Source organism: Lepisma saccharinum, chromosome 23 (genome assembly GCF_977018435.1).
Source record: "Lepisma saccharinum chromosome 23, izLepSacc3.1, whole genome shotgun sequence".
Lineage (NCBI taxonomy): Eukaryota > Metazoa > Arthropoda > Insecta > Zygentoma > Lepismatidae > Lepisma > Lepisma saccharinum.
The window spans coordinates 36803884-36826630 of NC_139251.1; the positions used below are offsets into that span (position 1 = coordinate 36803884).

At 37.8% G+C, this 22747-nt stretch overlaps 2 long non-coding RNA genes across 5 annotated transcripts in view; one reads left to right on the top strand and one right to left on the bottom strand.

Annotated features, from left to right (window-relative positions):
- Positions 1-22747, bottom strand: part of LOC146005188 (uncharacterized) — a 431331-nt gene that overhangs the window by 79444 nt on the left and 329140 nt on the right. The window lies entirely within an intron of this gene.
- LOC145977699 (uncharacterized) lies at positions 8422-14985 on the top strand. 2 transcript variants are annotated; one of them, XR_014440618.1, is made up of 3 exons: positions 8422-8534; positions 11053-11192; positions 14642-14985. It is a non-coding gene; the product is annotated as an uncharacterized LOC145977699 (long non-coding RNA). The 2 variants fall into 2 exon arrangements; XR_014440617.1 differs by having other exon boundaries at positions 11045-11192; positions 14642-14975.

Sequence of the window (22747 nt, forward strand, 5' to 3'; positions counted from 1 at the left end):
GCTACAATGATTTTTCCAAATTTTGCAGCAAGTGCTGGAACCAGGACAGTTATGGGTTTGTCACAATTGATATGACAAGAACACCTAATACTGGCAAATATAGAAGTAAAATCAACGATTTTCTAGACGTAGAGACGTATATAAACAACCATGAAACGACCAATCATTGATGATCTTAAGTTAAGAGATTATCTTGTAAAAAGATTCAAGGGATGGAAATCAGAGAACCGAGGAATTTATGAAAAACACAAACAAACAGAACAGCCTGTAATTGATGCTATTAATAATTTAGGTAAGAATATCAAAACTGTTACAGAGCAAAATCAAGATTTGATCACGGAGCTTGTGCCTGTAGCTGCAAGGAACATATTAGATTATCCATTCACCCCACTTTCCAGTATTCATACACCTAGTCCTATTGCTCCTAGAAGAATTGAGGCTAGTCAGGATCCTATTGAATTGGGTCTTCTTGCTCAAAAATATTTAAGCACACCTAAAGACAACAAAGATGAGGTTTTTGGCTTATATGCTGACACAGAGCTTGACGGGAGCATTATTCATAGAATTGGCAATTTTAGAGTAACATTTATGGGAGATGATATAATTGTATATTCAGAATCTCGACTTGGAGAAAAAGGTGCTTTTGTTAAGTACACCGGCACACCTGGATTGTGGGAATTGATGACTAGGAAAAGGCCTGGCAGCTATACAGAGCAAGATTATGAGGATTACAAAGAAATATTAATAAAATCAGATGCTCTATACCAGAACAATGATCCCACACAAAAAAGAGTCAAGTCTAGCAGTGGAGCAAAATACAATAATTTAATCAAGCCCATATGGTCACAGATCAAGACAGGTAGTGGAATCAAACAATACAACACCCTGCCTAAAGAATTTGTCTGGGTTGATGATGTCAGGAAACTTGTAGATAGGTTATTGGTGATAGCTGGGGAGGAAAATGCTGGCAACCACAATTTTTACAATGAAAAGGTTGGAATTATGGACATGATAAGCACAAAATTGTCTAATTTTATAGTGAATGACCCTAAGGGGATTGGATATCTCATAAAAATTATTAATACTCTACCCCCCAAATTTTGGAATATTTCTGAGGGCCGGGGCCTGGTTAATGACATTATAAACAAGCTGCCATTTGAACTACACATTCCAGGCTATCAGTATTGTGGTCCCGGTACAAAATTGGATCATAGATTAAACAGAGGGGATCCTGGTGTTAATCCTTTAGATGCTGCTTGTAGAGACCATGACATAGCATACAACACACATTCTGATCTTGACAAGAGACATGTTGCAGACAAGAAATTAGAAGAGGCTGCATTTGGTAGATTTGTAAGCAAAGATGCTTCTTTCAGTGAGAGAATATCAGCATTGGGAACCACCATAGCTATGAACACCAAACAAAAACTGGGGTGGGGGTTGTGAATATGTATATAATAAACCTAGAATGAAGGCCAAGGGTGTTATGTATCAAATACCTTATGCAGGTCTCAAATCTCTTAAAACTATTGATAGTCTTTTAACCAAAAAGCAGCGGAAGAAAAAAAGCTCTTGTATTGCAAAGGGCCATGGTATGAAATTGTTGCTTAGTACCCCCCAATTAAAAAAATTACAGCAATCAAGAAAAAAATTGCATACGGGGGGTTTCATATTTACCATCCCTGCCATCTTAGCAGCACTCGGGGCTGTTGGGAGCTTGGCTGGGGGATCAGCTGCCATAGCAAAAACAGTAATAGATGCCAAGAAAAATAGGGCAGAATTAGATGAGCAGAGGCGCCATAACCTGGCCATGGAGAAAAAAGGCAAAGGTGTTAAGAGAGCCATGAATAAGTTTAAAAAAAACAAGAGCCGCTTACAAACCAAGATATTGAAGCTTTAATCAAGCCACTGGGCATCAAAAATTTTAGAGGTGTGTACATGTCTGATTCTTTACCAGAACAACCACTCAACAAAGAGTGTGGCATTGTTAATTTGGATGAGTACAAAAATCAGGGCACTCACTGGATCTGTTATCTTAAATATTTAAAAAATGAGGCATTTGTGTTTGATTCATTTGGAGGTGTTCCACCTGAAAATTTAATAAAATATCTAAATTCAGCTAATCTTTATTACAATAATGCCCGTGTTCAAAACTTCAAAGATGTTAATTGCGGACATTTGTGTTTATCTGTTCTCAGATATATGTCTCAAATAAATAAACCATCAATTGAAAATTTTCAAAAAGCCTTGTGGTATCTGAAACATCATGGGGGTATTCCATCTCACCAGCCAAAATTCAATATTGAAACTCAAATTGCATGATGACATAGTGTATCCCAAAACAATAGCTCTCAGAGCATTTTATGGCATGTACTTGATACCTAATATTACACACCACAACAACAAAATTGCAGTAGGGGATCAAAAAATTGTCATCACTCCAGGGCAATATAATCTGTCCACTCTAAATGCTCAATTACCCAGAGGTATAGTTTTAACTCAAAATTCTGTCACTCACAGAGTAGAGATTGTATCTGCTACAGAAACAGTGGATCTGGGTACTATAGGAGAGCTGTTAGGCTTTGAGAACAACACAAAACTTGAACCGGCCATCAAACACACTGCTATGAATATACCTAAATTCTTGGCCATAGAGACTCTGAATATTCACTGTAATGTTGCTGAGGGTATGATCACCAAATCAAATGGCATAGGCACTCACAAACAAACCGGCATCATTGCAACATTCAAACCTAATTCCGAATTTATGGAGCCCATCATCTACAATCCATCCCCAACATTATATTTTCCTGTGTGCCATAACAGAATAGATAATATTGAATTGATGGTCACTAATGAAAAAGAAGAATTAGTTGATTTTGCTGGAGCCACAACAACTGCTATCATAGAGATTAACATTTAAATAAAAATACATACAATGGAAAATATTGAGAGTTATGAGCTACAATCATTCCCTCCAAACAGGAGGACATTTGCAAATTTAAATCAACCCAATACAGAAATTGAGGTTGATCTTGATGTAGGGGATGGATTTATACACCCTCACAGAGCAGATCTATACATCAAATTTGATGTTGTAAAGCTCGATGGAACAGATTATCCGGCAAATTCAAATATAAGATTGGTAGATAATTTTGTACCGCATCTGTTCTCTGAAATTGAGATCAGAAAGCATGGCGTTGTTATAAACAGAGTAGATTATCCCGGCATTACCTCCACAGCTTTGGCCACTCTAAAATTATCCAAAACCGAGGCTTCTTACTACAGAATCGGTGGATTTGAAGCTGGTGATAAGATATTAACCAAGAGCCACACTGTGCTGTTCCCCATGCGCCTGTTGCCAGGATTCTTCTCGGATTACAAAGAAATTATGTGGAAAGGCGGGTTAAGAATTACATTTAGAAGAGCTGCCAATGATAATAATGCTTTGATGAGGTACAGCACATTAAACCCTACAGGAGAAGCTCTGCCCAATACCTTACCTGATGCAGGAAAATGCATTATTCAGACTATGGAGCTAAGAATCCCAGTTGTTGAATATGAAGCCAGTTATGCTCTTAAATACAAAGCAGATATAATAAAAAATCCACAGATTCCTCTGCAATTTTACACATATCAATGTGTACAGAAGGTTGCCACTGGCACATATTATGAGTTTGATGCTACAAATTCATTCTCCAGCATTCAATTTGACATGCCTGATTTTGTGGTGGTATTGTTTCAGACTGGAAGACACAATAATCAGGAAAAAAATTCAAGTAGATTTGATAGCTGCAACATCAAGAACATATATCTTAAAAATGGCAGAAATGAGGTATTCCCTAGAGAAAATTACAATTTAGACATGTCCAAGGATGATTTTCTTAAATTATATGAGGCTTTTTCGGCTTTCAAAAGAGTCACTACTGGCAGTACTGATATGTATTACTCACCAGATGAATTCAAAACACAGAGACCCATGTTTGTAATTAACACCTCAAAAAGAAAACAGGTTGTGGTGAATGATAGAACAAACATTAAAATTATCTGTGAATTCCACGAGGCTTTACCAGATGACACCATATGTAGCGTTATTCTTATAGGTGAAAAATCATATGTTTATGATGTAAGAAATGAGCGGGTCACAGAGCAGTTCTAGAAGCACGATTCAAACACAGAAGCCCTTTGGATATAAAACAATACTTTACCGTCAGTTACCTACCCATTTTATACCACCTCTGCTCGTAGCAGATACCTACCCAAAATACAATACATTTGCCAAAAGTTGAAATACAGAAATATTACAATGATTATTCTGTAAGTTAAAAACTTGCAACAAGACGAAACTTTTGCATGACAATATCCATGAAGAAATTTCCTCAATATGATGGAATGGTCCCTGAAAAGGGGGGCACAGTACAGATAAGAATTTCTCTTTGAGTTCCATGACAAATGACATGTAATTTCCCTCGGAAAAGGCACAGTGTAGGTAATATCAACAGATATAATCACTCAGGCATTTACTAATGTCTCTTTGATGATGAATAACTCTCTGAAAGGACACAATAAAGATTTTATCTGTTGGCATACAACTCCCAGGCTAGCATGATTAATTGTTGGCAGAAACATGGGACTGATCAAAAGATTGGAAAGAACATGGAATGTTTACTTGACCTCCATTCTATTGTATTGATCAGGCAGTTTTGCCCGTATTGTTGAGCTGATATTTTACCCAGATAACAAAACTCTGGTGATTCTTAATAGAGAATAATTTTGCTCTGTTGTATAACATTTTTTACCAAATTTAAGATCCGGGAGCTATCAACTAGCAGTATTTATTCTCAAAATCTCACATATAGAATGCCACATCTATCAGGACTCGAACCCAGAGCCCCTTGTTTACAAAACTACAATATTAACATTTTGCCATCAGATTTTATGAGGACTCAAACCCGAACCTTTTGATTACAAGGCAATAAAAACCATGCACCACACTCCACTCGGTCTCAGAACCCAATAGATATCAATTCAAAATTCCTGGGATTTTGACAGAAAAACATACTATAAGCTTAATTTCTGGTATGGCCAAAAATTGACAAGTTTATGAACAAAAATCTGGCTGATGCAACTTTTGTAAGTATGCACAAATCAATCTGAAGAGCTCGTACTTTCTGAAAAATTCCCGAGGGCATTTTTTACAAAAATCTTGAATTATAAGAGCTTCACACTTGAGCAAAAAGCTCATATGGGCATGTTGAGCAAGTTTTAAGTGTAGCAAATCTGCTTGAGGGGGGCTCGTACTTTCTCGGGTTTATAGTAGTATCAATACTACTACTATTGCCTGTTGCATAGATAACAAGGGATAAATATGCACGAGCACAACTACGTCATGTAGCGATGATGCTGCTTCCTCGAAAACAAGTGTTGCCAACACCTATTTGGCACTTATCGTTCACAAAAAATGTCTTGGCCGCCATATTGGATCCAATAACATTGTGGGATCCAACAGACTGGAATTAAGGTTTCCTATATTTCTTTCTGTCTGATACGATTTAAAGTCGCCTTTGTGTTAATCGCGACGATGAGAATGAAACGCGAACCCTACAGGAGTGACCAGAATAGAATGTACAGTCAGGAGCAGAAGTGAGCTTCACGTTCAACTTATAAGAATGATGGGACTAATGCAATGACTACCCTGAGTCCTGCACGATGGCCTAGTGGTAACACTTTGTAATCAAGAGGCCCAGTGTTCGATAACCGGTGGAGGCATTCAGTGATTCTGAACCCATTTTATACTGTAGGCATGATATCGATTATCCTGCCTGTGCATAAATTGAACTTTAAAATAATATAGTCACTTATGCTTTACCTAATGTTTGAACCAGGGACTTCTGGCTTCACAGCGTGTTACATTAACCACTACGCAAAGATTGTTATCCTCTGTTTCATCACATCGCCGTGATTAATGTCTTAGAGTAGGAGAAAAGACGTAAAAAAAAATCAGTTTCAAACATTACATTTTCCACGTGTGACGTCTTTGAGAAATGTATTGCTTCCTTGTTAATTTTTTTATACACGTATATACATCGCCTTTTCTACATCTATAGATTAATTGTGAATTGTTAATTGACGATGTGCACAAGTAAACATTTATGATCTGGCCATCAAAGATCTCCGGCTGGTGTCCTGACCCGAACATGGTGGGGTGGGGTTCAATTGTGTTTCTTTATCAATTTCATGTAATCATCCGATTATCCAAATGCTGTAGAAAATGACAAAGCAAAAATAACAAAGAAAGCAAATAATCAGTTTGTAACTTCTGAGATTACAACGCGTAACTAACCACTTAGCTACGAACACGTCTCATAATGTCATTTCTACGCATTGTAGGATATTCATAATCATTTTAACCGCACAAGTAGTACAACTGCAGGGAAAATAGCTCGGTAAATATGGGATATCGCCCGGACGGATTTCTTCAAATTTACAGGAGAAAGTACTTACTGAAATGAGTTTCTTTAGCATTCTGTACGTTCTTGGAGGTATTTTCTTTCACGGAAAGTAAAAACTTCGTAGTTTAATGCTGCCGAAGAAGAATTAATCACTTTTTACGTAAGAAATTGGCATTGCCTGCCACATTATGCCGTTGTTTACATTGTGTGCGTGCAGATGGCGCCGCGCTTTCTTTTTTCGATGAATTTAGGGGTGAAATGAGTGCTAATGGAACCTAACCTAACAGGCCTAACCTAACCTTGTGTGAATGGTTTGTGGGGCTAGCCGTGGATGGTTTGTGGGGCTACCCATGGATGGATTTTGGGGCTAACCTCAATGGTTTGTGGAGGTAAGGCATAACTTCACCTTAAAGAATGTTCCGCAAGGCAAAATAGGTAAGTACCAGTGGTAAAATTAAGGAAATAAATTAGTGAAAGGTGTCCGGGCATTATCGCATATTTACCAATAGCTCGATAACATAGAGACATGTTTACATACGTAGTTAAATATTAATAATATATGGACACTTCTGTTAGAGAATATCTTACGAGTGACATGATTGGGTGTATATTTTTCATATGGTGACGTAATCCATTTTCTTTGCTTCGATAGATAGATTGGCTGATTCATTTTTAAAAGTCATTTTGTTACACAGAAAAATGGCGGGAATGTGAGGATGGGTGAAAAAGAGGCATCTCAGTATTTCTAATGATGTTGGCGCCATCTATTTTTGACCAATTTACTACACTTTTTCTACCGTTTTTGACTAATCGCGGTGATTAGGGTTATTGATGATTACATAATACATACAACACACTACCCCACACCAGTACTACAATTTAGGCCTGAGAATCAACCCGGTTCACTACATTTCAGAGGAAATAGATAAATCACCACATACGGTAACTTTTCCCTTTAGCTGGCAACACTGTTTGGCACGACAATCTTGAGATAAAGAAATAGCATGGAAAGCAGAGCGGAGGAGTTTGAAGACATTATCCCGAAAGAGAGAGAGGGATAGAATAAAGGGCTCTTTGATGTGGAGAGCCTAGCCCTTCTTGTGCATCACTTTCCGACGATGCGATTGTCAACTATCTCACAGGGCCACTCAATCACAGCGACACCTAACTCCCCTCAAGGGAAGGGAGGCGGATCACGCTTGGAACAAGGTTTTCTTCTCCAGGATATATTTCCCAGGTGAAAGTAGCAAGTTTAAGGAAAGTCACATAATATAATTCATGTTCTTCCGTTAGAATTAAAATGCCCACGAGACACAATATACAGGCTATGTTGGAGGCAACAATATGTCAAAATATGACTAATATTTTAAGCATATTTCAGAAATATTGGATATTAATTCATGCCGCATGAAAATCAGAAAAGTGAATGAATACCGTAAGTTCTCAACAGATGGCAGCACAAAGCAACTGAAGATGAAACTTAAAATGTAAGCATGGAACATACTATTCTCGATATAATTTATTATTATCAAATAAATGTTAATGAGAATAGATTTGCAGTAGCATGGACATTATCCGTAGTCTAGTGCTCTTAAATGTATTTTTGTATTGCAGACAAAGCATTAAACATATTTCTTACTATGATATAATAATTGGCATATCTAACGTACGACGTCAGAGCTACAAAATACAGTGTGTCCGTAAAGTCATGGTGAACTTTTGACCGCACTGAAAGAACAGATTAGTTGCAGGGGCAAAATATATTTTGCTGGAGAAAATTTCTTACGGTTAAACAAAGTTTTGTTACTCCTACAGTGCAACTGTTTACATAAACCATTTGGTTGAGTTCCCTTAACAAAACTATTTGTTTAACCTTATTTCGTTTCACCGAAACATGCATTGTGCACCGACAATCTCTTGTTACACTGAAACATATTTGTTGCTTATCGGAAACAAACCTGATGTTTGTACTGGCAAGTGTGACAAAAACAAACATGGCGGATCCCGAAAGAAAGGGATCGAAGATCTTCGATTTTATTTTAAAGTTGTGGGGATTTGAAACCGTGATATCTACATTTGCTGGTAAGTGTAACAGTATTGATGTTAAATGTTGTTAAATATGTTAAGTAGGAAGTGTAAATTATAGAAATGTATAAATACAGGCGTATGCAAATTTTGAGGTGGTTTTGTCTTATGCAAATATGTAATATCTGATCATGCTGAATATAAAATACAATATATCACAAGTGGTGCAAGCGTGTTTTACGTTAACATACGCGCAATAGCTCAGTTGATATAGGCTAGCATCTTGACTACCATACGGACAACCTGGGTTCGATCCTCGGGTTAGGTGATCTGGGCCAAGCAGGCATTTCCCCAACAGTTAAGATAATTTGTATAACAATGTACCTTTTGATTGTAAGCTACTGGCGTAGCAGTGCAACGTGTACCGTGTTAGTTTCTATCACATACTGCATCTTGTTACATTATGGGGTTCGTTGTTCCACTGTACTCCCTCGAGAATTGCTTTGTTTTTTTTAGAACAACAGAGTTCGATGTTTTACGTAATATAAAATTATTTCCAGCATGCGGAAAACACAAATAACGGATATATCTAATCCCAAAATATGGTCAGCATAAGTGGTTTTTTCCTCTAAATAGACGAACAAAATTTATATCCCCTGAAAGTACGTACCTTCTACTTCCATTTTCCGGTGTTACTTTTCCGATTACTATTATATTATTGTGCGTAAAAAATGTTTTTCCTGCTACTAAAAGCAATGCATTTCTCCATTCGTTCGCGTCCATGTTGTTTACGCACAGTTGCTGTCATTTGTTTCGGGGTCTTCCTCTCAGCACAAGAGTTTTCCTACCTTGTGTTCCAACGTCAGACGAGGAATGCCTGTTAGGTTAGGTTCCATTAGCATAAATACAATGAAAAATTATTCTTTGGGCTAAGAATTAAACCAAGCCAGCCTACAATATAAATGCTTTGTGCGATAAGTAAGACCCTTCGCAGAATTCGAGTTTCTTTAATTATTTCAGACGAGGAATGCTTACAAGGTTAGGTTAGGCCTGTTAGGTTGGGTTCCAATAGCATTGACAAATGTTTTTTCCTGCTACTAAGAGCAATGCATTTCTCTACATTCATTCTTGTCCAACCACGTTTCTCCTAAGCAGCCCATATTCTGCAGTCTTCCTGTTCTGCTTCATGTTAAAGTAACAAGTAACACTTGTACTTTTCTTCACATTAACACATTTCTGCAGGCTATAAGCAAAGGAACAACACAATCCTCATAAAGCATGAAGAATATTTCATTTCCTTGAGAGGGTTAACACATTATTGTGATGAAAAGGTCAAACAGCGTGAAATGAAATTTTTGAAATTTGTATTGCATTTTTATTCTTTCACTCAGCAACGTTCCACAAAATAAGTATTTTAATCTTGTGCGCATAAAAATGGTGCATCATGGGTAGTATGTCATAATGTTCCCTGTGCCTACTCGGTTATTTCCAAGTTTTTACCACAAAAATGGTTGCCAGGTGCAAAGTAAATAGTAAGGTGATTAGAAATGTTCTCCCACCTCAGTATTTCCTTTGGTTTTCCTCAAGAAATATTTATTTCTTCAGTTTTGGTTCATATGTAATACAGTTACTTGTTTTGCATGAACATTCAATTTAGTGCTTGTTTGCTTTGATTGTTAGGTTCAGTGTCTCTCTTTATAGTATATGTATAATCTGTGCAAAATCCCTATGCTTAGTATGTTAAGCAGTTAGATCGAATGGCTCTCTTCATAAACTCTATTACGGTAATTTTATTTATGCTTAGTGCCATTGATTTTACCTACAAAACATTGGCAATGTGTGAAATATAGAAAGTACTTGATGAAATAAAATACTGGTGAAAGTAGTTACTCTGAAAATTTGTTGTGCCCCTTTATTTTGTTGGCCCCCACTCCACCAACATACCACACAAAGGTAAAGTGTTTTAATGGTGGTATCAGAAGATTTTAGAGTACAGAATCATGAAACATATGTTTAAGTAGTTATGGTAGTTAGAATGTATTCTGAAATTGTATGTTTCAAGCACAACGGGAATGCCATTTCACAATTGTACTTGAAATGTTTAAACATATATATCAAATCATAATAAAATCATGAAGATATATGTGAATTAAATGTAATTGAAAGAGGGAAGACTAAAACTAACTGCATAACCTACTCATGTGTGAATACTTCTCCCATAATTTTTAGACACACATTGGTAGGCTCAGTCTTGATTAGCCTACCGACAAACTTTCATTCAGAGAAATAATGAAGAATGAATATTGGCAGGAATCAATAGAAATTTGAGCGTAGCCTTTTTTTCTTTACTTTTATTCTCATTGAGAAAAATGACAATTTAGAATTTGTTTATGAATTCTCAAATAAGAACATTGTGTTTTTACATTTTTTTTCACTCGTAATGTTGTTCTCGTACCTGTGGTTGATAGTATACATATTTCACTATTATTTGTATTGTTATTAAAGTTTAGAAATGTATCAGAGTGGAAAGTATAGTTTAATATTTCCTTTTTTTGTTTATCTTAAAGATGACTAGTGGCCAATAGCAGTGAACCATGAACATTAGAGCATTTTCACAATACCTGCTGGAGCATGAAGAAAAAGGAAATATCAAAAGTGGCAGAATTACACATGAATCATTGGCCTGTGCTACAGCACAAACTGAGATATACATTGGTAAGCATTTGTCTAATTGCTTTATGAATAAATAATTATAACATTTCTAAACTATTAAAAGTGATCAATACTTTGTACAAATTAAACATTTTTTGAGAATAAAGTTTAACAGTAGGAATTGATAACTCACCAGGTAAAAATCCTCTCTGGATATGAGTAGGTTAACTGTGCATGTGTGTGTTTTGTTAAGATTTCTGTAGCATTAAATAGTATATTTTCCTCTTTCAAATGCACGGCGAATATTTCCAATCGTTACAAGGCACTTTATATTTTTCATTGTTGTTTATTTGAAGTCTCTCCTGAGATCAACAAACCTCGTATCAAGTGGTATATCACAGATCACTGTTAAGGTTTTTTTTACTTACTTTATGCAAAAATAGGCTAATTGTAACTGGTCCTGCAGTTTAAAGAGAAAGTCAAACTATTGCCATGTGCCTCAAGGCAAATGCAACATGGTAGGCTCACACATGAGTGATGCACACATATATCTTTCCCAAGAGCTTCATTTCCATATTTTGTACTGGTGTATGCAGTATTTTCAATGCTATTTATACGTATTAACAGTATTGGCCAAAGGATATACCGTATTGTGACTGTACTTTTATGATATATTAGTTTCGTAATGTTATGATATTGGCAAGGGGTCCCGAGTTCAATACCTGGTGGAAGCACATAGTGGTTTGGATCCCACCCTAATCTGTAGGTCCAGTCCCGATTAGCATTACTCTGCATTAAGTGGATTAAAAACACCAAATCAATCGATTATCATAATATTGGCGAAATATATTGTCTATAAAACACATTTATTCACTGATACCTCACAAATTGCATGTATCTCTGGTAATTGTTTAAATATACGATGAGTTAATGAAAATACAAGGAAGCAATTGTGTAGCCCAGAATAGTAAAAGTGCCTCTTTCTACCACCTCACCCTTTTCTGTGTTGCAAGTTGAAGATAAACAACAACCATATGCTCAAGTTGATTGGTGCATGAGGTCAGATTTTGTGGTGCCCTTAAAAGAGCATTTCATAAGATGTACAGGCAATATTATAAATATCCTAGTCATTCATCTTGCAGAACTTCACATGAAATAAGATATTTACGTATACCTGTTTTAAAAAATCCTGCTAATGATGTATTGTTAATATCACAACATGGAATGAAAGCACAGATATAGCTATATAGAAATAATATATCTACCTTTTTTCTGTCTTTTGGCTGTTAGTTAAGTTTATTACTTCTGCTTTCATTTTTATCTTTTCTAAATATTAAAGTCTCAAGAAAGCTGGAAAGTTAGAAAAAAAATGAAAATTTTAAATTTTTGCCAGTTGAGGCTAACCTATTTTACTTGCAGTATCAGTTGTGAGTTTAGAGATTCATAATGTCTTAATTTGGAACAAGCTAAAATATTCTACATGGTGTAGCAGTCAAGAGACAGATTTTGGCCGTTGCTTCTTTTACTAATTTGTTTTTGCCATACGTTCATATGTGTGTGTGCATACCAGTGACATAATGGTAACACTTGTCTTGTAATTAAGGTGTAACAGGTTTGATTTTCAATGGAGACATATTGCACTGTGGTTGTCATTCCATTTTAAAACTTTGAGTCCTTCTGAACATAAAATGAAATTAAAACAAACTTTCACGTGTTGGTGCTTCTTATGTATGTACAATATAATTTCATTATAAAGAACACCCATGCTAGGCCAGGATTCCAAACTCTCTAGACCTGGGGTTCTAGCTCACCGTGCCAACCACTCTGTGACAGAGATCAGTGTGCCAAATGTATAGTTTCATGTGATAAAATTGCAAACGAATGTTATAATCAACTGCTTAGAGGTTTTTGGAAATTAAAAGCTTTACTACTCTTACTTCTACACCTTTTACATTAGAATGCATATGCACACTCCATTTAATAATGAAAGAAGATTTCATAATTATTGCAGCACATGATGTTCAAAATTTTAACTGGCTGGGAGGAGGAGGTGTTTAGTTGGGCCTGGGAGTCAGCTGGGGAATGCTTTGCAAGGATTTCTGCTAGCTGGGGGATACCCCCATATCTCCCTCTCACTTCAAGACTGTTTTAATGTGACCTGTTGATACCAGAATTACTTGCAATTGCGAGTATTGTTTTAGGAAAAAGACCAGCATATTGATGAAAGTTATGTGAAGGAATTGTACTCCCTGATGACAAGTAATGGCTTGTGCATCCTTGTAATCAAGGTGTTCCAGATTCAATCCCCAATGAAGGCACAGTGTGGATTCAGTCCCAATCTTCATGTCTGGGCATAAATTGTACTTACACAATTTTTTTTTCTGAGAGAAGGCCAATTTGGACACGTTTCAAAAGTTACACAAGCTTAACGTGTTAAATGAGTTATGGTAACTGGCTGTCCCATAAGTTTCATTATGCTGTTCCAAAAGTCTCATTTCGTGCAAGAACGAGATTCACCAAACGTACGAGCCAGGAGGCTGGTTTGTTTGGTGAGAATCGTCTGCTGCTTACGGAAAACGTGCATGCTGATGGATTCAAACTGTACTAGTTTGGAAAATGTATTATAATTTTAACAGATAGCGATATGAAGCCACATGCACAAGATGAGTATACCTTAACTGTTCTTGGAATGCGATTAAAATGAGTAACAGTGTCCAAAGTAGAGTTTATTTTTGCCATAGGGACATTGCTTCCACTGGACTTCATGTGGAAACTTTCTCTAAACAAAACGCTGCACCTGCGCTTCCGCCTAGAGTGTCCCATAAGTCTGTAAAATAACTGGTTTCACCAGATTCATGAGCCCAGTTATTTTCGTTGAATGCGTTAGTTTCGTTAAGACTTTTGGAACACACCTTATGTTTTATAGACCACTGTGCACTAGGCCAGTACTCTTCATTGCTGGCTGTAGCTGGGTATTAGGCCCTAACATAAATCGTACCAGGTAATAAGAGGTCCAGTGGTTACCAATTAATTTAATTCCAATTTTACTTTTGTCAACAAGCATAGACAGAACAAGCTTTTATTATTTACATTTATGCCATTATTTATTAATATTTCAAAAATCTAGGGTGCAAATGAATGTATAAATTTAAAAAATAGAAAGGGGTTAATTGTTTGGGCAGGATTTCAACTGTTATTAAAAGAGGCTGTTGTCTTACAAAGATTGAGAACCACTGCACTAGGTGGCGAAGATACATCACCACTTGCTTGGAATACTCTGAGTCACTGTGGTCCCTCCCTGACAAGGAGGGAAACTGAAGTTTCTATTTTTTTTTAGGGGGTTGGGTAGAAAATATTAATAGTTTTGAACTTCCATAATCCGCAATGCAAGTTGAAGTTGGTCATAAGTGTTTAGAAGTGTCTACTAGAATTTGCAACATTGTTACATAGAATTTTGTAAACTGACCAACCAACCAGCAAACTATATTTTATGTTGTTTTTTTTCGTTTTAGATTTCTGGAAACATTCAAAGGCTGAGGGCCAAGAAGAATCTATGCTTTCTTTAAATCAAGTGGTACTCTGACTGCAATTATTTTGAAGTGTTTTTATCATCAATAATGTATCTGTGCCTACAAGCAACTTTTATATGTAATCATTTCTTAATAAGAGCTGTACAATAAATTTCTAATAAATTTGTCAGTGTTAATGTATGTGTTATGTTTGGAAGAAATAATTCCTTGTGTATAGCATTTAGTTTAAATTACTTTTGACAATTCTAGCCATATCATGTAAAATCAAAGTAAACCTCCCTGTGTTCATATATAATTTTGTGTACTTGTGCATTCGAGTAGTATAATGTAGGGTGAAAATCCATATTGGAAATTTCATGCCATTAAAGGAAGATTCATAATGTTTTTCCATTAACTTTTCTTTCTCTGCAACGTTCATTGAACATTACGCTGCATGTTAAAAAATAAAGTGTCGTCTTACACAATCAACATCCCGCGTTACAAACATGTGCACACAGGTTAGAGCTATTGTAGTATATACATGTACCATATATAGTATAGTATATAGTATGCAAATTCATAGCATTTCCAACATTGGTGGTGTTCTTTATATTCCTTTGTCCTTGTGTTTCGAAATCTTGGGCCTCCCCGATGGCACAGTGGTTGTGTCCTTGCTTTGTAATCAAGGGGTCCCGAGTTGGATACCCGGTGGAGGCACATACTGGTTCGGATCCCATTTTAAACTGTAGGTCCAGTCCTGGTTAGCCTTTCTGTGCATCAAGTGGACTTAAAAAAACAATTCAATCAATCAATCAAAGTGTTGGACCTGGTTCAGGAACAGAATCAGTTGATTTGGTATTCAATGCTGCTGCTCCAAACCCCATACATTCTTGATTGTGGTATATAAACTGAATATTACAATAATATATAAAATAAAACATGGAATATCAACAAGTATAAGTTCAGGTACAAATGACTAAACCAAACCACCCACCTTCCTGTCATTTAATAACTTCTGAACCACATGATAACCATCAGCATTCTGTCTGTGCGACAAAAGGTTGACCTGCATTTTATCTTTGCATAAGAGGACTGTGGTAAGTAATTAAATTTATTTTCCTAATTAAGATTTAGTTTAATATACTATAGCTATCAACAGTAGAGCTAATTCCCCTCCTCTATTGAATGGTTTAATAATACTTCAAGATATTATTATTATTTATAATATCAATGTGACAAAATGGAGTACATCACATAGTTGTCTATATGGTGAAATATACTTCTATAAAGGTAATGCAAAAATGTGTAGTGAGATTGCAATGTGTGTCTGCAACATACACAAGACATTGCCTCAAAATAAAATTTCACTGTTTGAGCTAAGTGAGCTCAACAAGTAGCTCTGCCACTCATCCAGCCAAAAATGAGTGGTGGTCTGGGGGAGAATGGAGGCTATAGCATGGCTCTGATCACATTTCCACTTTGTAAAATGGAAAAAAAAATATATTGGGTCTACTACTTTCATGTCCCCTTTGTACTGCAATTAACAGGAAATTGCTGTACTCCAGGATGCGAAATCATTGAAGACTGGTGAGGGAGGAGGAAGAACTCCATTAACATGAATGCGTGTGAATTATTATGATATGTATATTATATTTATATATATCACAGTATATATTAGAAAGTAGTGTGTGAAATCCTGGAAGACAGGGGAGGATTTTCCCTCGCCAACAATTCTGTCCTACAATCCTTCAAAGATTCAGATGGTAAAGGAATTAATTTGATACTTTATATACTTCAATATATATATATATATATATATATATATATATATATATTGTATAGTGTGCGTAATATAAAATGAATGTATGTATGTACATAGACATTAGCACTGTATATTATGTATATAAATATATAACAAAATATACAATATTAAATATGTGTGTATATATTTATATATACATTAATTCATTCTGTATTTTATATACACCTATGTCAGGAATTAGAAAGTAGCAAACTAATTCCTTTATCAATCGGATTTTTGTAGGACAAAATTCTTAGTGGGGGTAAATTCCCCCCTGTCCCCCAGGATTCCATGCTTTTTAATAATAATAATTCCAACAAAAGATCCTTTACTGCCAACAAATTGATTTGTTTGATGGTACCAATTATTTTGTTCAGAGAACTACACCCGATTCGATACTCCATACAAAAGATTTGGTTGGATGAACAAAATTAAGTCAATCAAATAATTTTGTACAGGGAACCTCAACGTTTTGCTCGCGTATAACAAACAAGGGATTTGGTTGCTGTAACTAGGATTTGTTTCAGCCAACCAGACTTTTCTCTCAGTGCGGTCACAGGAAAGCAACAAAACAAGATAGAAATGTGAAATCTTCACCAAATAAAAGGAAAACTCTCCAAGTTTCTTACCTATTCAGTGCAGTTCGATGTGGCCTCCATTTGTTGCCTGACACACATCTAAACGATACTCAAGTTCTTCCCACACACGGTTAAGGACATCTGGTGTAACAGAGTGAATAACGTCTGTGATTCTCTGTTTTAAATGATTAATGTCGCTGATAAGTTCACTGTACACATGTTGCTTCACATAACCCCACAAGTAAAAGTCTAAGGGCGTCAGATCTGGGGATCGTGGTGGCCATGGCTGGACAGAACCCCTGCCTACCCACAGCTGGGGGAATGTTGTATCCAGAAACTCACGAACAATGTTGGCGTAGTGTGGAGGCGCGCCGTCATGTTGAAAGATGACACCTTCTGGAAATTGTGGCACTGCATACATTTCCAACATGTCAATGTAGTTGTTTGCCGTCACAGTCTGCTCCGCAAAGAAAAATGGGCCTACCACTTTATCATGCATCAGGCCACACCACACGTTCACTTTAGGGGTGTTACGTTCGTACTCAATGTAGGCACGAGGATTTTCAGCAGCCCATATTCGGACGTTATGGTGATGAACATGTCCACAGACATGGAATGTCGCCTCATCGCTAAACACAATCTTCTGCAGAAATCGTTCATCATTGTCGATCTTATGAAGCATATCTGTAGCAAACGCGAATCGTGTGGGTCTATCGGCCAGTTTGATAGCGTGCAACAGCTGCAATTTGTAACCCGAAAAACGCAGACGTTTCTGTAACACCTTATAAACTGTAGTCTTGCTTAGGTGTAATTGTCGAGCAAACACACGCACAGATTTTTTAGGGCTCCTTAGGTAGCTCTCCCGTATAGCCTCTACAGACTCGTCACTTACCAGAACGGGGTTTGTCCAACAAACTGCCGGTATCATTCAACTGCTAATCCCACCGATTAATGTTATTCCTATGTGGTGGCGCTTCGTTGTACACGCGACGATATTCACGTTGCACTTTGCTCACGGATTCGAACTTCGCAAGCCACAGAACACACTGGACTTTCTTCTGTACCGTCCACATCTCGACTGGCGTGGGCGAGGGCTGATCCGCTGCTGCGCAGTTCGTGGTGTTGCGTCATCACCTGCGTGCGCACATGCTTGCGCATCATAGTACGGAAACTTGAAGAGTTTTCCTTTTATTTGGTGAAGATTTCACATTTCTATCTTGTTTTGTTGCTTTCCTGTGACCGGTCAAAAGTGCACCATGACTTTACGGACACACTGTATGTATACAATGTGTAGCTAGATATTCGGCTAGTTTATTCAATTATCCAATAGAAGAAAAGTGTAAAATGTCTCCCTTTCTTATTCTCGCCCAACTGGTTGTCAGATGACTGGGCTTGGGCTTCCCAAAGAATGTGTCATACTCGAAAAGTTCAAGATATAGATCTACATAAAGCAATAAACGACTCAACAACATACGCATTGACACAAATATATTGACTGAATCTAACAACCTGTCCTACATCAGGAAGCCGAACTGACTTTGTCAAATGCCCTGCTCTAACTACTAATAAATCTAGTTGATAGCAGAATCAGCCAATCAGAACGAACCTCGATTGGTACGAATCTGGAGATGAATTGCATAAAACGTAATATGAATTTGCATTGCTATGAAACAGTAATCGAAAAATATCAATTCAATTGCATCTTTTCAAAATGCAAAAACGCGTATTTCATATTTACTAACTTGTGTAGCATAATCAGCAGCGTTTGCAACAACATATTTTCGTATGTAATGCACACCACAAAACCACTCAAACAATAACATTAAGGAATATGTAAAGCCCGAATGATCAAAGAACTAACTTGAAATTCTATTGTTGTCTTTTTAGTCGCAAGCCAGGGAAGGTCACATAAACCTTCGAACGAATCAGGTTGGTTCAGTTTCCATGGTGACGGGAGACTCTTATGGTTTACTGCACTGCCAAATTTGTACCTCGTTGAGACAATACGGGGTCCAAGGCGCTGCTGAGCTTAAACGGCCGCCGAGGGTAAATAAATGAATGGGTCTCCATTTCTCTGCCTCTCCCTGAACTGCGAGCAAAGGGTGCGTATTGACACCAGACGGTGTAATTCATAACTGGACAAAAAAAACAAGGTCCGTGGCAACACCATTTTTTGCACTTAGACTCTGGAAACGAAAGGTATGGGTACTTTCTTTGATCGCGGTGCTTTAAGCCTGATTGGTAGGCAACCCAAAGTACAATAGTGCAGAGTGGGTGTCATAACTTGCAGGCGATCTGGTTTTCAATGTCGAAGTTATTCATTCGCTGACTTCCGAACAATTCAATTCAATTCAAATTTTCCTTATTAAAGGGTGAGGTTCAGCATGTGGCTGTTCAGCCACCTAACCCCGTTTGACATTTACCTGGTGTACATAAACAAAATCATAAAAAAGAAAGGAAATACAATAAAAAGGAAAGACCAAAGACAAGATTTAAAAAAAGATCAAGACAACACATAAAAAAGAAAGAAAAAACACATTCACGCACGCAGCCCCCCCCCCACACACTAAACATTTCTGAGCAGAACATTCACGCACGGATAATGAGATTAATGTACATTATTGTGCTAGTTTTGTGAGGTACGATAGAACAATGCATACGTAAATATTACAATATAGTTGAAGATTTGTCAAGGATTGGATTGGCAAGGCTCGTATATAGTCTAAACTGTATTGTTTAGTGTTACTCGTGGGAGCTTGAACAGAGATATTGCTCATCTAACAGAAAATTCTTTAGTTTATTCTTAAATTTGTTAGGACTGGGGAGGGAGGTAATGGAGGGTGGGAGTTCATTCCATGTTTTTGCCGCTGAAAGTGTAAAAGACGATTTGAAAATTTCCAGCGAGTGTTTGAAGAGTTCAAGTTTCGCTGTTCCTCTTGTTTTGTAGTTGTGTATTTCCCTTCTGGTTTTTAGTTTCTCGAATAAATTTTCGGGATTTTTTTTATGCACAAGATTCTGTATAAGGCAACAGAAATGAAGTCTGCGACGTCTGTTCATGTTTAACATTTTGTTCTCGTTCAGGGTTGGAAGAATATGATCGAATTTTTTAATATTATATACCTATGTATACGAAGCGTAAACACGAATTTTCAACTTTTTGAATTTTGACTTTATTTCGAAGAGACAAGTTTGCACCGTATACTATATCACAGTAGTCTAGAAGAGGAAGAATCAGTGTTTGCACAAGTTTTATTTTAATATCAAGGGAACGAGCAAAGTAAACAAGCGTGCATTGCCTCGTACTGCATCCTGCCATCTCGATTGTTCGTTAATTTCACGCTTTCGGACTGGACTATACCGCTCGCAGTTCCAACTGGCGGTTTGGAAACAACGAATTAGCAACGAGCTGAATTCTCTTCGAGTGACATCGGGCATTTTCGAGTTACAAGGCAACGAAAGTTCCTGGTAGGACGAAACAAATGAACGTCGGATACACAGCATGTTGCCAAATGTACTGTAAAACTGGGAGAGAAAGTTGAACAGCGCCGTTACTGGATAAAAGTTGCATAATTGTACCCAAAGCAACGTACGGTTGGCAACGTTGTAACAGCAGAGCGATGTTAGCCCTACAGCTTTTACTTCGCAACTGAGGTTGTTGACACACATTGAGCCACATCCTCCCGAAAACGATTGGTAGACAGATGCAGCTATGTAAGTCAGCCGCGCCCGCGATCAGTATATAAGTGTACATAACCGGTTTCACGGTTGTTTCTTTTATTCTTATTCCTGTATAAATTTCTGATTTCGTGTTAGGAGATGATATTGTTGAATAACCTTTCACGTTGAGAGTTTATTAATTGCTGTTTATCGCCATCAATTCCACTGTCTCGGGAATCTGTGGAGCCAGGCCACGCATAGCGGTAGAGAATGGGAGAAATCGAGTGGGCGGAGCAAAGCATTGCGCACTGCTGCGTACGGCTGCTAGCTGTGACCGCGTTTCCCCCTCCATGCACTCACTTCTCTTACGCGTTCATTGAACGAGCCGTCTCTAGTCACTACTTGCGCAGAGGACTTGTCTTCGTTCACTTGCTCCAGAGTTTCCCTGGACAGGGTGTATTCTAATCATGAATAATGATTCGTCATAAGCTTTGATTCTTATGAGAATTACCAAAAACATAATGTACGAAGTTCTCATCAATGTTTGTTCAGATATTAATAACGGAATTCCTCTTTCCTGTAGGAAAGTGGCGGAACAAAGAGAATGAACGCAAAACACAAGACAGCACCAGCAAAACTAGGTCAACACAGCGCCCTCATTGTTTCCTCTCGGACAATGTTGCAACTTCCACCTAATTAGTTTCACCGTCCGCCGCATCGTAAAAACACTAACACACAAACGAGAAGAGTTTAACCATCATCTTATCTGGCACATCTGCTTCGCCAAACCGTGAGGGAAACAATTAATCCCTTAAGCCCGCTTTAAACAAACCAAAAACACGATTCGGACAGTTTTTAGCCTCGCCTTTTATAACGGTCTAACTACATTGAGAAATCCAGTGGGTTGAACGAAAAAACCTGAACCTTCAAGACAAAACCGCTCCAAACGTCCTGGATGTAAACTTTTGCAGCTGAGAATATAAACTCCGAGGAATGGACACAACACGCTTTCTTTTTTATACATCGCGATTTTACTGTTTGGCATCGCATCAGACAAGCGTTCCAAGTTCTAGGTATAAGAAGTAGAACAGTTTCACCCCGTGCTAATTTTATTTGTAAACAAAAACATAGAGTATGTAGGTCAGAACTTTTATCGATTTGCTCTTTCAGGTCACGGTGGTGTAGTGGTTACAGTAACGCTGGGACACACATTGTCAAACAAAGCCGAGCATAGCGGTAGAGAAGGGGGGAAATCGAGTGGGCAGAGCGAAGCAGTACACGTTGTTGCGAAGGCTGATAACTGCAGTTGCTTTCCCTGCACCCAATCCCATTCCCTCTCACGTGTTTATTGATGAATAGTTTACTTGTTGTTACTCTCTATACTCAGTCTGCCTTGACTGCGCAACCAATGACCGGGCGAGAGGGAACGGGATTGCGTAGAGGGGGTATAGGAACTTCAGTTACCAGCTCTTTGCAAGAGCGTGTAGTGTCCCGTCCACTTTTCTACCGTTATGCGTTGCATTGCTCCAAATTTCCAGGGATAGGGTATACACCAGGTTTGAGTAACTCAATTGCACATATGGAGGCCGCCTGCACCCTGCACCTCAAGGTCAGTAAGCAGCGGAATAGGATTTTGGAGTTAAAAATACTCTTGTGGAAGGCGGCCTTCTTTCAAACTGAATTACCATGCATAGATGAAGATCGGTTAGTTCATCGAACTCTCCAGCCCAACTATTGCCTATTTTTTGACTCATCTCACCCAACAGGTCGTTAAGTGCCGGGGCTTGCCCCGAGTTGATACCTCCCTGGAGATGAGGTCTGCACCAACTGTTTCCTCTGCTACGATCAAAAAGTACCGTCTAGCACCTTTTGACACTAGGTGTATCGTAGGTGTACCCCGGTGTCAGGCTAGTACAAGGCTTGATTGACTTGCTGTACTTCGCTTCTTGTGCCACATTTGGCTAATTTGCAAAAATGGGGATGAGTGATGGCCTGATTGAAATTGATGAACACTCACAAATATCCATGCCCAGGCCGGGATTCGAAACCGGGATCCCTGGCGTCGTAGCGCGA